The 16739-nt window shown below is 40.7% G+C and overlaps 1 protein-coding gene across 2 annotated transcripts in view; it reads left to right on the forward strand.

Moving 5' to 3' along the window:
* The first annotated feature begins 12635 nt into the window (after positions 1–12635).
* The window catches only part of PPM1K (protein phosphatase, Mg2+/Mn2+ dependent 1K), a 28316-nt gene continuing 24212 nt past the window's right edge, over positions 12636–16739 (forward strand). Inside the window, exon 1 of one of the 2 annotated variants that reach the window (XM_079766735.1) lies at positions 12636–12778. The gene's annotated coding sequence lies outside the window, so the exon portion shown is untranslated. Of the gene's footprint in view, positions 12905–16739 lie in introns of both variants that reach the window. The other variant, XM_079766736.1, reaches the window with a different exon arrangement.

Below are 16739 nucleotides of genomic sequence, written 5' to 3' on the forward strand. Positions count from 1 at the left end.
TGAAAAATGTAGGGGAAGAGTTCAACTGTGGGAGAGGAACAAACTTACCTTTACCCTCAAGGTTCTTCTGGCAGGTCTAATAACCAAATAGACATAAGACAGATTAACATGAGAAAATAACCAAATTTAATACATACATATGTATGGGAACCCCACATACATGAGCGAGTCAGAGATCCTCCCACATGCATGAGAGATTCAGAGATAGAAAGGGAACATGATTAGGTAAGACATTCTGAGCTACAGATGAGATGGTAGTTTCAAAGGGTAATTGCAGAATGTTAAGAAAAACAGACATTTAGTAAATCAAAGTTTGTCCTGCCCTATAGATAGGTCAAACGAAGTTATCTGATAATTTCTTTGTGTGGGCAATGTTCCTAATTCAAGTCCTTCTAGGTAGTTAAAGGGAGAGTCAGAAGTTTCTCTTGAGCTTGAAGCTAAAATTGCCTTTAGCTCCAAGTAATCTGCATACCACTGAGATACCTCTGGGGTGGCTTATTCTGAACCTCCACAAAAGGTACCCCTTAGTTCTAAAATTCTTTGATCATATTAACTTCTGAACAGACAAAAAGACTCCTGGGCCTTTCCTCTCCTAAGCTATAAGTTCAGTCAGTGAGTTAAGAAGGAAGACATGCAAGGTTCCCTGTTGTCAAACCCTGCTCTACGATTCTTATCTACAGTAAACATGTAGCACTGTATGTTCTGCCGTCCCACGGGCCCCATTGGGAAATCAAGCCTCCTTCTGAAATAAAACTTTCTATATCAGCCGCTTAAAAACAGACAGAAAAGTAAATTCACCTAATTTCAATGTAGCCAGCTAATGCTGCAGAATGGGCAATTTCTGTTTTATGTTTTCCCGAACCTAATCGAAGCTCTTTCTAGTAGTCTTAGGCAAATTTACTTCTCAGGTTCAATCTATATTCTACTCTTACTGCCCACTTTCTCTCATTTTAATCTTTCAGAGTGATGTGTTCTCTCCTCGCATTTCCTCTAAACACAGCAGGCCCCCAATGGATGATACTATCTAATCTCTACCCAGTAAAACATGACCTTTTATTTCTTTCCATTTACTTTAGCGGCAACCTATGTTCTGTCCTGGTGCATGAAGTAGTCAGAAATTTATTTCACTTGTGGAACACATCAAAACGGAGAACCAATTTTTGTTCAAGTAATTCCAAGTCTTCAAAACAGGCATGAGTAGGAACATCTTAATATTGATAAACTATGAACAGAGAGGTAGTATGGTTAAGGAGATATGCTTTGAAGACCAGTCCTGGGTTTAAATCCCTTCTGTTACACTAATAACTCTGTGGCCTGGGGCAGGCCATGAACCTCACTGTGCCTCAAAATTTTATCATCTGTAAAAGAGGGATAATACTGCCTACATCGAAGAGCCATTGGATGGACATATGTAAGGTTTCTGTAAAAGTTGACATCTAGCCCTAGCTGGTTTGGCTCAGTGGGTAGAGTGTCGGCCCGAGGAATGAAGGGTCCTGGATTCAATTTCAGTCAAGGGCACGTACCTTGGTTGCAGGTTCCCCGGCTCTAGTTGGGATGTGTGCAGGAGGTAACCAATCGATGTCTCTCCCTCACATAGATGTTTCTCTCTGTCTCTCCCTCTCCCTTCCACTCTCTCTAAACATTAATAGAAAAAATATCCTCAGGTGAGTATTAACCAAAAAAAAAAAAAAAAAAAAAAAAGTTGACATCTAACAGATGTGAATGGTAGACAAACTAAGAGATTTATGGGGGCAGATATTTTACATGTAAAGTATTGATGAGTTTAGTTTTCACTTTTTTTTTTTCTTGAGGGGTAAGTAGTACAGTAGTTAAGAACATATATTCTGGAGCCATGTTGCAAGGATTCAAGTCCCAGAGTCATCAAACAAGTTACTTAATCTCTCTGTGCCTCATCTGTAAAATGGGGATGATCATAATAACCCTATCTTATAGGGTTGTTAAGATGAACTGAGTTAGCCCTGGCCGTGTAACTCAGTTGGTTAGAGCATCCTCCTGATACGCCAAGGTTGCAGGTTTCATCCCAGTCAGGGCACATACAAGAGTCAACCAATGGGGTGCATAAATAAGAGGAACAACCAATCTCTCTCTCTCTCTCTCTCTCTCTCTCTCTCTCTCTCTCTCTCATCAATTAAAACTTTTTTGCAAAGATTAACTCAGTTAACATATGTAAAGCATTTATAATGGTATCCGGCCACCAGAATAAGCATTTGTACAGGTTAGGGTGATGGTTAATTTCATGTTAATTTGTCTAAGCCAAGCTACCCAGATATTTGGTCAAACATCAGTCCAGATGTCTCTGTGAAGGTATTTTTAGATAAGATCAACATTTAAATCAGTACATTTTGAGTAAAGCACATTACCTCCATAATGTGGGTGGGCTTCATTCAACCAGTTAAAGGGCTTCAGAGAAAAAGACTGACATCCCCCAAGAAAGAAGGAATTGTGCCCCCACACTGCCTTGGGACCTGAGCTACAACATCATCTCTCCCCTGACCTCTAGCCTGCTACTCTGCTGCAGGGCCTTTGTGCTTGCCCTTTCCTCTCAGAATGCTTTTCCTCCTAAAATACGCATGGCCTGTTCCCCTGTTCCCTCCCTTCAGATTTGGATTTGCCAGCTTCCACATTTGTAAGCCAGTCCCTTACATACTTATCTCTCCTTCTCTCTGTCTCCCCACATGCACACACCCTCTCTGGAGAATCCTAATACAGTTAACAATTATTATTTTTATTTGTAGCACGAAGTGATATTCTATCCTGCTTCTTTAATAAGAGCACAAGCAATCGATTTCATTTTAATCCTCCCAATCTGTCTTTAAATCTGAAGATTTAAGACAACTGAGAGGAGAAACATTAAGGTTTGTTTTGAAAAGAGGCAAGGAAGCAAGAAGGCTCAGGGCATGTTCAGGAAATGATGAGGGTGGCTAGAGGGTGGCTGGAATGAGGGTATGTTTAGGGAAGTAGTGGTTATAAGGTTGGTAAAGGACAGGAGCAGCCTGTGGAAAGTTTGACTGCCAGCCTTAGAAGTTTAGGATTTCTTTTTTTTCCCACTGTTGGAAATGGGGAGCTGCAAAGCTTTGTGAAATAATGCTGCAGGATGAAAAAAAAAGTATCAATGGGTATGGAATTAGCTAGGAGGAGGGAGAAACCAGGAAAGAGAGAACAGGTAGAAAACATCATGCAGTCTTGCAGTGTGCAGCTGTCCACAGTTCATTACCGAAGAGCCCCACGCATCTGTTTCCTTATTGTTTCCACTGGCTCACAGCTCAGGCCATGTGGCGGTCCCTCGTGTGGGCAGGCTGACATTCCTCTCTCGGTCCCCTTCCCTTTTGACTTTGTGATAGCTCTGCCCTCCTCCCGGGTTCCAGCTTCTGGCCTCTCCCCAATGACATATACAAAGGCGGGGTGGGGATGGGGAACACCACTTTTGTTGCCCTTTGTGACCTGGGGAAATCTTTCCTGGTTCAATCCTGGAGGAGGACTGTAAATTCTGTTTTCTTCATATTAAAGGATCTGCAACAAAACCTACCTCTCGTTTCGCTTAATTTTCATAGCGTAACCATTATGTGCTATTAGTTTACTTAAATTTTAAAAACTTTTCCTGGAGTAATTTTGTATGTAAAATCCAGATCACCCAAAGCCAAAGTAATTTTTAATAGGTAAATGCTAACCCTGTTTTTTAAAGTCTATATTTAACACTGCCCGGGGGCTGGAGGGAGGGAGAAACCCAGTTGGGTACTTTCCCAGAGTATGTTAATGAACTCAAAAAAAGAATACTTTCTTTTCTGCCATTGGAAGAGAAACTGACCAATAGAAAAGCAATTCAGCACCTACGCCCACACTGTGTACAGAATAGGAAGGTGTGTCTGTACATGCCAATCACTCATGCTTTTAGCTGCCTGACAGTGACAAATTCAGTGCCATTCGTCATCTCTTACATGTTACCATGATATTCTGAACTTTCATTTACATGAGACTCAGAATAAAGGGAATGAGTTTTGAAAATTAGACATAATTTCCAACAGTTTATGAAATTATAGATTTCAAAGACAATGGCAGTTGTTCACACTGAGTGCATTTTTCTGGTGTTTATCCACTTGTATAAAACTAGTTATTTGTAGATTCACTTCATTCTGCTGACAAGAAAAGCACTGCATATTCTTTATGAAGATGTCAGGGGAATTTTTGGCTTATTCTTGCTGCAGCTAGCAGTACATTGGTAGATATTACTTGGCAATAAACACAGTTTTAGATTGTTTTAAGTCACTGATATTGTTTGTTACTGCATCTTGAGCTAACTTAACCTAGCCTTTTAATTTATTGATTAAGGTATTACATATGTGTCCTTATCCTCCTAGATTGATTCTTGAAGGTATAATTTTCACCATGTCATTCTCTACCATTTCCCACAGCTGAAAGGGTACAATGTTAATTTTAATGTGTTCACATGTTGCTTTAAAGGTGGATCAAGAGTTTTTATTATTTTTTTTCAAACTGGCTATTTATAGGTTCCACCAATGCACTGTAAAATCTTTAAAGAATAATGATATTGTTTATTTTTATGGGACACTTACATTCTCTGCCTAATTTAATTCTTGCAGCAATTACATAGTCAGCCAGGGAAGGTGATATGTAGTGCTATTTTACAGGGGCACAGCGAAGTTAGCTACTTGTCTGAGGCCACACATTGGCCAAAAGCAATGTTGGAGTCCAGGTTCCAGGCTTAAGCAAGGTACATTTTCCATAATTACAAGATACTTCTCAAGAGTTAGAAACTTTTTTTTCCCTCTCATTCTTTCCAGGTAGCCTTGTTTATTCAGTGACTGAAAAATCCCTAACTTAGAAGAGAGACAGACAGAGATAGAAAAGGGAAGAGGCTCCTAGACTCCTAGGATAATACTTAGAGAATGTTATACTCTTCCAGGTATAGCATTTATCATATCATATCTGCTCCCTCTGAATTTGCATGCAAGCAGAAACCAAATAAACCAGCGCTGTAAACACAAAGCCTACCTACATAGTACCTGATATACAGTAGGAATTTCATGAAAAGTTACTGAAAAAATGGAATGAAAAGTTCTCTTTGACTAAAATTGTCCCAAGAAAAACTTAACTAAACAATTTTAAGTTGGAGCTGCTCTCTGTATCAGTTTTGATAGGCTAGGTTACGTTAGCTCAAGATGCAGTAACAATATCAGTGACTTAAAACAACAAAGATTTGCTTCTCGCTCATACTATATGGCCACCATGGATCGCAGCAGGATTCTGCTCTTCATGGTCACTCAGAGACCCATATTGAAGCAGCAGCCATGATCTGGAACATTGTTGGCTGCAGTGGCAGAAGTGACCCTTGGAAGGTCTTGCAGGGGAATAGTGAATGCTCCAACTCAGAAACCCTGTCAGCTCCACTCACAAGTCACTGACCCCCGACCCCTCACAGGTGCCTTGCCTCCGCACAGCACCACCCACAACGGGGCCAGAAACTGCCTGGGTGGTGAAGAGCAGGGAATATTTGGCAAATGGTATTAATGTTTATCATGTTTCATCTCCTTGGTTTTGAGCTTTTGTTATTTAAGTAAGAAAATGCAATTTTGTTTAAAACGTTTCCTGTAATATGCTTATATAAAATATAATTTTCCTCATAACAGCCCTATGTGAGAATGATGCATAATGATATTAAATACTTGAATAAGGTCAAATAGAAAAAGTCAGTGATGGAAATAGGAAGATAATTCAAATCTCTGTACCACTGGTATTGGATGAAGCCGTTTATTCCATATTTGGGGAAGTGGATTACACATGGCAATGATATTGGACAAAATGTGGAGGAGGGGTCTCTTCCCTACGGGGTGCTACTGGGGGTGGACTTCTTACAATATCATGAGAAAAGGAATTTTCTCAGACTTGCATGGGAAAGTGGGTGATTTTTATTTCTGTGGAATTAAATCCCTGTGTTTCTGAAGTCCCGGTTCCCCTAGTCCAGCAATAGAAGGGTAACGGGTTTTAGTAAAGGTAGAAGCAAAGCCCGTGTCCAGAGTTTCTTTTCCATGTTAGAGACAGGTCCAGTACAGCACCAGACCAGTTGTAGTCCATTAGTCCATTGTGTGTGTGTATGTGTGTGTGTGTGTGTGTGTGTGGGGGGGTTCATCCGAATGGCCGTGGGCCACATGGGAGAATGCCAGGAAGCCAAGTGTGAGCCATGAGCCATGGGTGTCAAGGGGAACCAAATGAGCAAACTTTGTTCAGGGGATTATATATCCCATTCTGGCCAATGAACTTTGGTTCCCAGGTATGACTGGCCACAAGCACCTTCTCTGGTCATCCCAGCTTTACTGGGCATGCACCTATCTTTTCTTTGCCCAGTCTCCTTCCCCCAATGTCTTGCAGGGAACATGGCTATAATGTCTGGCCTTCCCTTTGCTCCTTTTCTGTTATTAATAATTAGCTAATTACAATGGCATCAGGAACAAAACAACAGTTATACTCTAAGATAAAATCATTGCTGTAAGTTTTCATTGGGTCCAAGGACAAGATTTAGCAATTCTTTGGGATTGTGTTTTGGCAATTATTCTGGTGATGCAGAGAAGGGACATCTGGACTAGATATTCTGACTAGAATAAGCCTGAACTGTGGAAAAATACATCTTAGTATCTCTGGCCTATGTTTTAGGCATGAGGCCAAACGTAGCTCACAGATATTTACCTGGAAAATTGCTGATTCTAATATGGGAGAAGAAAAAACGTTTTCCTGCCATCCTCCTGGGTCATCTGGCTGGGACCCTGGAGATTCAACTGATAAAAATCAAATTTAACCTTTTGCACTCGGATGTCGAGTGTGACTCGACACGGTTAGCATCGGTAGCAGCTCGTATGTCGAATTGTATTGAATGTATCAATAATTTGAAATATAAAAAAATCCAAATAAATAAGTTTGTATGAAAAGAAACTCCAGTTTTTTATTCTACTGCCATGCTTTGTAAAATCTGGGGTATTTAAAAAATTAAATCCCGAGTAGAATAAAGGATTCAAGAAAAAAGCAAGCGAGTGCAAAGGGTTAAGAGAGAAAATAAAAAAATTCTAATTATGTTAAGTATGCATGGAAACTTTACAAAATAATCTACACTAATAAAAGTGTAAGAGGCAAATTGACTGTACCTTCGTGACACCCACCAGCCAATCAGGAATGAGTATGCAAATCAACCCAACAAAGATGAAGGGTTAATTTGCATACGCAGGTGCTGGCCGGCCGGGGGCTGTTCTGAACTGCCCCAGCTGCTCTGGGCCTCTAGGCAGTGTGGGAAGGCGGAAAGGTGGCTCTGGGGCCGGAGTGAAAAGGTGGCTCAGGCTGGAGCGAAGGTGGTGCCGGCAGCCAGGGGAAGGAAGGCCCGTTCTTGCACAAATCTTCGTGCATCGGGCCTCTAGTAATAATAATAATAAAACTCCAGGAGGCCAGATGGTTGAGGTTAATATATTATCTTAGACTAAACAAAGGAATAAGAATTTGGGGCTTCTGGGTGGGGAAGACAAGTTATGGGAAGACGAAGGGAAGAACTATATGGTAGATTAGGGTTGTCTTGTGTGTGTGTGTGTGTGTGTGTGTGTGTTTTAATTAACTTATTTATTGATTTTAGAGAGAGAGGAAGGGGATGAAGAGAGAGAGAGAGAGAGAGTGACTTGTTTATGCATTCATTGGTTGATTCTTGTATGTGCCCTGACCAGGGATGGAATCTACAACTTTAGCATATCAGGATGATGCTCTAACCCACTGAGCTACTGGGCCAGGCAAAGTTTGTCTTATTATGCAGATAAGAGCTTCTCGGGTGATAAAAGTTATCTCAAAATAATTGATTATTCATTAGTGAATATTAATAAAATTATCAATTTATTATTATTATTTTATTTTTAAGGAGAGGACAAAACAAAACAAAATGCAGGCCTTTAATTGCTGTTCTGTGCATAGTTACATCAATGCCCTATAATAATTTGAAATATTATAGTATGCTTGGTACACACCTTTATAGAATTTATATTCAGTAAGTGACAGAATAAACCATATTCATTTCCTCTGACTTAAAGTGAAGGTGAAAGGAAAATAAACAAGCTAGAATGCAAAAATTTCTAACTCATGATGCCTTCCCATAAGAAAATGACTTATTTTATATAAATAGTTCCCTAATCACTCTCTTCTCAATGAAACCATGTTTTGATGATTTGCATGGGCATCAGGGACTCATAACATTCCTGCTGACTAGAGCCATGTGAACATAACTGTCAGTAGACAACTGTTCCTTCTGTTTTATTTGGTAAAAGTAATATTTCTACAAAATATGATAGCTTTGGGAAATCTTTTCATTTTCTAAGTATCCAGATTGAGTTTCTATTTATGATTCCTCCAGAACATGAATTCTTGGCTTTTTGGCTCCCACGAGTATTAGTAACTAATTAGGAAAGTGAGTAGTGTTAGCTTATATTAAACAATAGACTGAGGTGACTTTAATGCCTTAGTCGCTCACTTAAACAAACCAAAACTTACTGCCTCAAGTGGGAGTAATGGAAATCTAAGGACAGCCCATCACAAAGGGCCAACTAGATTTTCCCAAATAAGATGAAGAAGAAAGAAAAGCTAAGTCCTTATAGTAAAAAGTACTTTCTTGAGAAGAATCAGTCCTGCATTCTTAGCCTTAGGATTGGTTCGGGATGGTTATCAGCCAGATGCTCAGTGGTCTGGATAATGGATGTAAGGTGGATGTTAGGTGGTCTGGATAAATGAGTCCTTCAAGGGGATTATCTGGAGGTCTGGTATATGTCCAGGTATTAATACATAATGAACTGTTATGACCTGACTGGTTTGGTTCAGCGGATAGAGCGTCCGCCTGCAGACTAAAGGGTGCTGAGTTTGATTCCGGTCAAGGGCACATGACTGGGTTGCCGGCTCGATCCCATAGGCCCGGCATGCAGGAGGCAGCTGATCAATGATTCTCTCTCATCATTGGTGTTTCTATCTCTTTCTCCCTCTCCCTTCCTCTCTGAAATCAATAAAATATATTTAAAAAAGAAGAATTGTTATATATCTAAACATTAACACAGGACTAGAAAATTCAAAAGTTTGTTTCCAGGCTAGTTAAAACAAGAATATAATCATTTCCTCATGCCTCAAGCTACTTGATTTTAGTCATTTAGCAGCTTGACTACAGTGACTCCATTTTATGTTTTCACTCTGTTCTTCAAAGGTAACTGCTTAGGCCATAGCCAATCAAATAACTTCCTTGTTTTGCTTTTGCATCTTTATAAAATCTTGCTTCTGGCTCCTGTTGGTGCAGTGCTCCTAACTGCCTCTGGCTTAGTGCTGCCCAATTCCAATCGATTTTTGCTCAAATAAACTCTTAAAATGTTTAATATGCTAATTTATACAATTTCATTTTGGTAGTTCATTAGCCTAAATCTCAGTGGCTTATCAAGACTCAAATGTCCCTACTTTATATTTTATAAACCCCTATGTCATGCACCTACCCAAAGCTTTATGGCCTATTTTGGGTATAATTTTCTGATAGTAAATATTATTTAATAGTTTAATTCTTCAAAGTATAAAATGAAGTAAAAAAACAGCTCAAGTTAATAAAGGCATGGAGTATTGTGTTTACTTGTTTCTTTTGGACAGTATATTGTGATCTCTCATGCTGAGTAGATGTACATTTGTACTGTATCTAGCCTTGCTTCAGAGATTCAAAAAGCAGAAGTATATAATTCAAAAGAAGTTTACTTCTTTTGTAATCAACTCTGGTAGGATGTGGAATGATGTGGTTTTCACATGTAATTTCAAAAACTGTATTAGCATCAAACATACGCATATTCTTAGGACCTTACTTATCATATGACTGTGGATTACAGTCTATTATAGTAAAAAGATGTAGCAGCTCAGCCTGTGTGCCTCAATTGTTGATTGTAGACCCATGAACCAGGAGGTCACGGTTCAATTCCCGTTCAGGGCACATGCCCGGGTTGTGGGCTGTATCTCCAGTAGGGGGCAGCTGATCAATGATTCTTTCTCATCATTGATGTTTCTATCCTTCTCTCCCTCTCCCTTCCTCTCTCTGAACTAAATAAAAAAATTTTTTTTAAAAGATGTAGCACCCTAACCGGTTTGGCTCAGTGGAGAGAGTACTGACCTGTGGACTGAAGGGTCCCAGGTTCGATTCTGGTCCGGAGTACATACCTCAGTTGCAGGCTCGATCCCTGGCCCTGGTCAAGGTTCATGCAGGAGGCAACCAATTGATGTGTCTCTCATCACATTGATGTTTTCTCTCTCTGTTTCTCTCCCTTCCACTCTCTCTAAAAAAACAACAACAACAACAACAAAAAAACCCACAAAAAAACAATGAAAAAATATCCTTGGGTGTGGATTAAGAACAACAACAACAACAAAGATGTAGCATAGTCATGATGTTCTCAAACTCTGAGCATTGCAAGTGCTTAAAAAGGTCAAAATGCCAAATACAATAAAAAATGTTTTAAATTCCCATGTTAACAGTTCCTTGTTGTTGCCAAAAGTTTTCATATTTAAGAGAGTAAAGCCCTTCATTATCTGCACCAGACTTTGATCCAAATGTTTAAGATATTGCAATGCATGGTACTAAATTATTAATGAAAATATATTTTAAAAAAGGATTGTTTAATCTCACGCCAAGGCCTTGATGCGTGAGATTAAAAAAAACTTAATTGCATTAAAAACCCAGATATCAAAATGCTCCATCAAAAGAAAGGCTATCACCAAAAGACATGACTAGAATGTCCAAAGTAGCACTATCTCTAATAACTCCAAACTGGAAACTATCCTAACCACCAACAGAAGAATGAATTCATAAATTGTGGTATATTTACAGAATGGAATGAAATGAATGAATGGAAGAATCTTATAAATAAAAAGTTGAGTAAAGAAATCAAACACAAAAGAATGCATACTTTATGGTTCTCTAAATATATACCAAGAACAAAGACAGGCAAAACTATTCTATGTTATTGAAAGTCAGGATAGGCAATGACTGAAAGTCAGTATGATGGGGTCCCAGGCTGTTAATAATGTTCTGTTGCTTGATCTGGGTGATGGATATACAGGTGTGTTCAGATTGTGAAAATTCATTGAGCTATATACACTTGAGATATGTGTACTTTTCTGCATATATACACATACATAAAAATACTTCAATAAAAAGTTAAAAACAGAAAGAAAATTTCAGAAAACTCATGAAATATGAATTTCAACACAATGTAATAATCCTCAATATCATTACTAGAATTTGTGAGCCATCAGTGTGAGAATCACTCTCCAAACAGATTCAAAACAGTGGTCTCAGAATCAAGATCCCAGCATGTCAAAACAAGCTAATAATTTATCTTTAAAATCTTGAATCTCTCTGTTTTTCTCTACCTCCAGAGATAGCGCCATAGTTTAAGCCAGGTCATTTCCTACCTGGCATCTCATCTGATATAGTCTCCTACCCAGTCTCCCAAGAGCCTGTTGTACCTGTTCTCAACCCATTAACCAAAGTGATTAAAAATCTTAACCATATCCTTTTACTCATTTCCTTAAATGCCTCAATAGAGTCCCATTAAAGATTTCTGTCTGCCTCATCCATCTCATGTCTTACTGCTCTCCCCTAACTCTATACTGGAGACACACTGGCCTTCTTTCTGTTCTTCCAAAATGTCAAGCTGTTCCACCTCAGGACCTTTGCTCTGCTGTTCCCTCTGCCCAGAACAATCATCACTTTCCTGGTGTCAGGACTGATTCTTTCTTATTCTTCCAGTCTCCATTTAAATGTTACCTTATAAAATTCTCTTATCACAACCCTCCCTATCTAATGTCCACCTCCTCTTATTCTCTATATCCACACCTTGTCCATTTCCTTCCTTGACATTTGTTATTTTATTTGCTTGTTTACCTGTTCGTTATTTTATTTGCTTGTTTACCTGTTTGTTTCTAAGGTGGCTATCATGTCTAGTGGAGCCGCGATTGTGATTGTATCTCCAGTGCTTAGCACAGTCCCTGGCGTACAGACAATCCTAGATAAACAAATACCTGTCGAATGAATGAGACACTCCCAAGGGATCACATGATGACTCCTCTTACGGAGGACGCTGCACTGTGAATTTTTCAAATAATAACAATGAACCAGATGCCTTTCAAGCGCCCTTGCCCAGGCAAAGAGTCAGCATTCCGTTTTCGGCTTCCTAGTTGTCACAACCAACGCCCCTTTCCCTCCTAGCGACACCCTCACTGCTCCCGGTGGTCGACTCTCACTTGGTACTGTATCCCGACCCCACCCACCACCGAAGCGCCTCCTCATTGGCCGGTGCGCCAAGGCCTTGCTGCGTGGGAGGTCACCGCGAGCTGCTATTGGCTCCAGTCGACGTCGCTCTACAGCGCACTGCTTCCCCGGGGCCGCCGAGTGAAATTGCAGTGGTGGGGAGGCTCGTTCCCATCGGAGTCTGTGATTGGTGTTCCGGGTGTCAGGCGCACCGCCTCTCCAAGCGCGGATTGGCCGGAGCTGCGTCAGTCAAGGCGAGCAGACGCCCCTCCTCTCCAGCTGGCCCCCAGCGGGCAACACATTCTCGAGAATTTTCAGCAGAAGAGCCAGTGGCTGTTCGGCTCGTTCCAAAGATCAGAGACACCGGAGAAGGCAATTTTGTTTACCAACCCAGAAAGCCCCTCCCCCGACCTCGTTAGCTAATGAAACATTTTCCAGGCACTTAACCATCACGAGGTAAGAGCTTAGAGAGTGCACTTCACTTATTTGTTAGCCTTTTATATGTTTTTTATAGGCGGGGTCCCCTCCCACCGCTCCCGGACCGCGGACTGGAGAGTTAACGGGGCAGCGTCCCCCCGGGAGGTAAGGAGAAATACCGGCTTCGGTTCCCCACTCCCCTCGGTCCCAGCCCCACGGTCAGTGTCTGCGTTTTCTGCGCGGCTTTCTTTCCTTTCGAGGTCGGGAGCCGCAGGGCCCACCCGGCTGCACCGCGGGGAGCGGCCGTTTCCAGTCGAGACCCCGGGCTCTTGCCTTGACTTTGACCGCAAGTGCGGTGGGCCGAGTGGGAGGGAGGAGGGGCCCGCCGGAGGGCCGGTAGGAGGGATCCCATCACACCCTATAACGAGGCCCCGAGTCGCTCCACGCGAACCCCGGACGCGAGGGTGCTGCAGGGATCAGCGCCGCGCTGTTCCTGCAGCTGCGGCCGGGGGGAGGGAGACGTGGGCGACACCCGGGCTCTGCAGGTGGGGAGGGTGGTTGGGGGGCGGCGGAAGGTGCTGGGGGGAAACCCAGCCACCTGCCTGGCGGCGCGGGCGGGAGGGTGCGCTTTCTGCCGAGAATCACCCTGGGCTCTCACCTGTCACGGCCCGCGGGCCGAGCTCCTGGTCCGGAACCGGGCGAGGGCGAGCTTTTCAGGGGCTCGGGACAGAGAAGGATGCGGAGCCTTTGTTGGTGACGATGGGAAGACGTGGGTTTTGCTTTGCACGGTAATCTCAAGGCCTTGTGCTTGGTGATGTCTGTTTTAGCTGCCGCGTTCTGCAGGTGAGAGATTTCACAGGCGGCGATAAAGACCGAGACGACGGTGGGAATCTGGAGTTTCTGAAGCTCCACGGGCCTTTCTGTGGAAAGCTTTAGGCTGGAGAGATGCAACACGGCCCTAGTAGTCCTTTTTACCCTCCGTCAGTGCGGTGGAAAGAAGGAGGCTAACCTGTGGTGGTTTCAGAATAAGCGACGACTAAAATGACAGGTCATCATTGTCCTGAAAAACAGCAATGGTTTCGTTGTATTCTTTTTTTTTATTTTTTGTCCTGTATCTTTCAAAGGCCCTAATTATATTGAAATATAACACATTATGACAACAGAGATTCCTAATGATTACTCGGAAGTAATAAACACCTACAAGAGAATATGGTTATTATGCAAGTAAAATATAATATACTTTATACAAAATTTTAACAAAAGGTTGAAATAGTAAATTTTGACATTTTAATCTGTTTGAAAGGATGTGCCATAATTTACTTATCATAAACATCCTTTTGCAACAATTACAATATGAATAAGATGCAATTGTACTTCATAGGTTTCGTTGTATTCTACGAAAAGGACAGATGCACCTCTGTGATAAAGTATTTAGGAATATAAAGTATTGGGTAGTGAGATCTTACTAATGATTTTTTTTTTTTTGCAACGTGAAATCACTCATTGTTGACCACTAACACAGGCACTTCCCTTGACTGAGCTCTTAGAGAAGAGGAAAGGAGAGGGGAGAGGTTCTAGGGATGTAGGGTAGGATGTGAAGGAAAACTCTCCAATGGAGTATAAAGGTGCAGGTTTGAAATAGTCTGTGAGTTGTAGCCACATTAACTAAAATGTTTTAAGCGATATCAGTGGAGTTAGAATAATGAGTACTTTTCACTGCTCCCCTGTTCTTTTCTTTATTCTCACATCTAAACACAGGCTCCCATCACACCTAAGGGAAATCATATGAGTTTCTGTTGTTTTTTCCCTTGTGTAAACTAGTCAGTTTTCTTTTCCTTCCTCCTAGCTGGGGTACTGATGAAGAGATAGTAGACTCCAAATTTTCTGAAATACATTCTGGAGGGGTCCATACCATTTGAATTTATTGGGATGCATTGTTGGTTTTTAAAAAGTTGATAAAAACATTTGGCTTAAGAATATTAAAATTACCTGGTGTTTCCATTATGGAAGTTACTGATGTAAATATGCCTGAGTACCACCACTTTATAATGGGCAGCTATGAATAGTTAGAAATATTTTTGCTGGAAGGATGCCAAAACCGGTTTGGCTCAATGGATAGAGCGTCGGTCTGCGGACTGAAAGGTCCCAGGTTCGATTCCGGTCAAGGGCATGTATGTACATTAGCTGCGGGCACATCCCTGGTAGGGGGTGTGCAGGAGGCAGCTGGTCGATGATTCTCTCTCATCGATGTTTCTAGCTCTCTATCCCTCTCCCTTCCTCTCTGTAAAAAATCAATAAAATAATTTTTTAAAAAAAGAAATATTTTTGCTGGAAGGATAAATCTAAGCAGGTTTGAAGAGTACTCATTCTTAGACCTCCTGACTAATTTTGGCATGGATTTAAAAGGACAACATAAACTGCCCTTTTGACCTGCTTCTAGCAGTCAAGAGCAGTTTAGCACAAAGCCCCAGTGCACTCTCCTGCCAGAGAAAGTGCCTTCCGTCTCCAGAAATAAACCTGGACAGCTCTGAGGTGTTTAAGCCACTGAGGGTTTGTAAAATGAAGCGTAGAATTGGCACAGCTATCTTGCAGTAGTATGTGTGGCTTTTCTTCACACCCCTTTTTGTTTTTAAATCAAGTACAGTATGTACTTCAGAAGTTTACTACAAACTAAATGTGTTTTTTGTCATGCCTGATGCTTTTCACATGAGATTTCCTACTTTCAGGATGTGGGCTTTCACCAGCGATTTTATGTAGAATTTCTATGCCTCTTGCTTACTTTTTATGCCTTTGCTGAGAATCCCCTCCATCCACCTCCTCCCAGCCCCAGTCAGAAGTGTTAAGCTAGGGGACAACTTTTTTCACTAGTCAGAGTTCTGTGACAGATGATCAGATTAGCTAGTTAAAGCATTGAGGAAGATGGAGTGGGCCTGGTCACACAAATCAATTTGAAAATGATAAAAAAAGGAAAGTACTTTCAGTTTATTTATTAACAATATGTAGAATATATAGGGTTGTCTGTGTGTGTGTGTGTGAATTTTAAAAAATTCATGTGATTAAAGTAAATCTATGAGCTATACATTTTCGTTCTGATTGGGAAATAAAAAGGAATTTGGAAAACAGTTTGGTCTAAGTGGAAGATTGATTTTTTCTCCCTTTTTGGTATATGACGATCAATGAAGTTTATGTTGCTTATATAAATAACATCTGCTATGTAGCGGGGTCCAATTAAGTTATTTACCTTTATTTTTTGCTTAGCATAGTTTTTACATTTTATTTTTGCTAGTAGAATATGATGTGTATAATTATGTTTTCTTGTGCTCTTAGTCCATATAATGCTGTGACATTTTTGTGTCTTCAAATGGCTTTCAAGCAGAATTACTTCTGCCCTTTGAGCCTTTTGGATGACTTTTACTTTCAAAGATTGAATATAAATGTTAAAATGGTTTATAGAAATAAGCTAGCCTTGATTTTCAATAGAAAGATTGGCATAAATGATTCCTGAATAACTTTTTTAGTTAGCAGAATAATAAATACATGCTGATTTATAATTGCTGAACTGACAATAAAAATATTTCTTAAGTGTTTGTCAGTTTGCTCTCCATTCTTTTCATTATAAAGAACACTGATCTAAAAAAAAAAAAAAGGAAACACTGCTTTTTTAAAGTTTTTTTTTGTGTGTTTTTTACATCATAAATTCTACTCTCTTGCCTGATAATTGGTACATAGACATTTCCTTGGGCAGCTGGAGAGCTGTTGGCTGATTCCTAGTTTGAAGCAATGGAGGAAACTTCTTGATGTTCAGGGTTAGTTCAAAGTTGTTACTTAGCTTGGGAACACAGGTCCTCTTTGAATTGTTTCCTTGGAAATATGTAGGAGATTAGTATGACTTAGTTATTGCTTATAGGAAAGAGGATGGAACCACTTCTTAGACAGAGTTTCCTGTTTGCATAATTGATGCTGACCTAGTTATGTAAACTAGCTATATATTTGCCTGACA

The sequence above is a fragment of the Cnephaeus nilssonii genome (genome assembly GCF_951640355.1).
Source record: "Cnephaeus nilssonii genome assembly, chromosome: 1".
Classification (NCBI taxonomy): Eukaryota; Metazoa; Chordata; class Mammalia; order Chiroptera; family Vespertilionidae; genus Cnephaeus; species Cnephaeus nilssonii.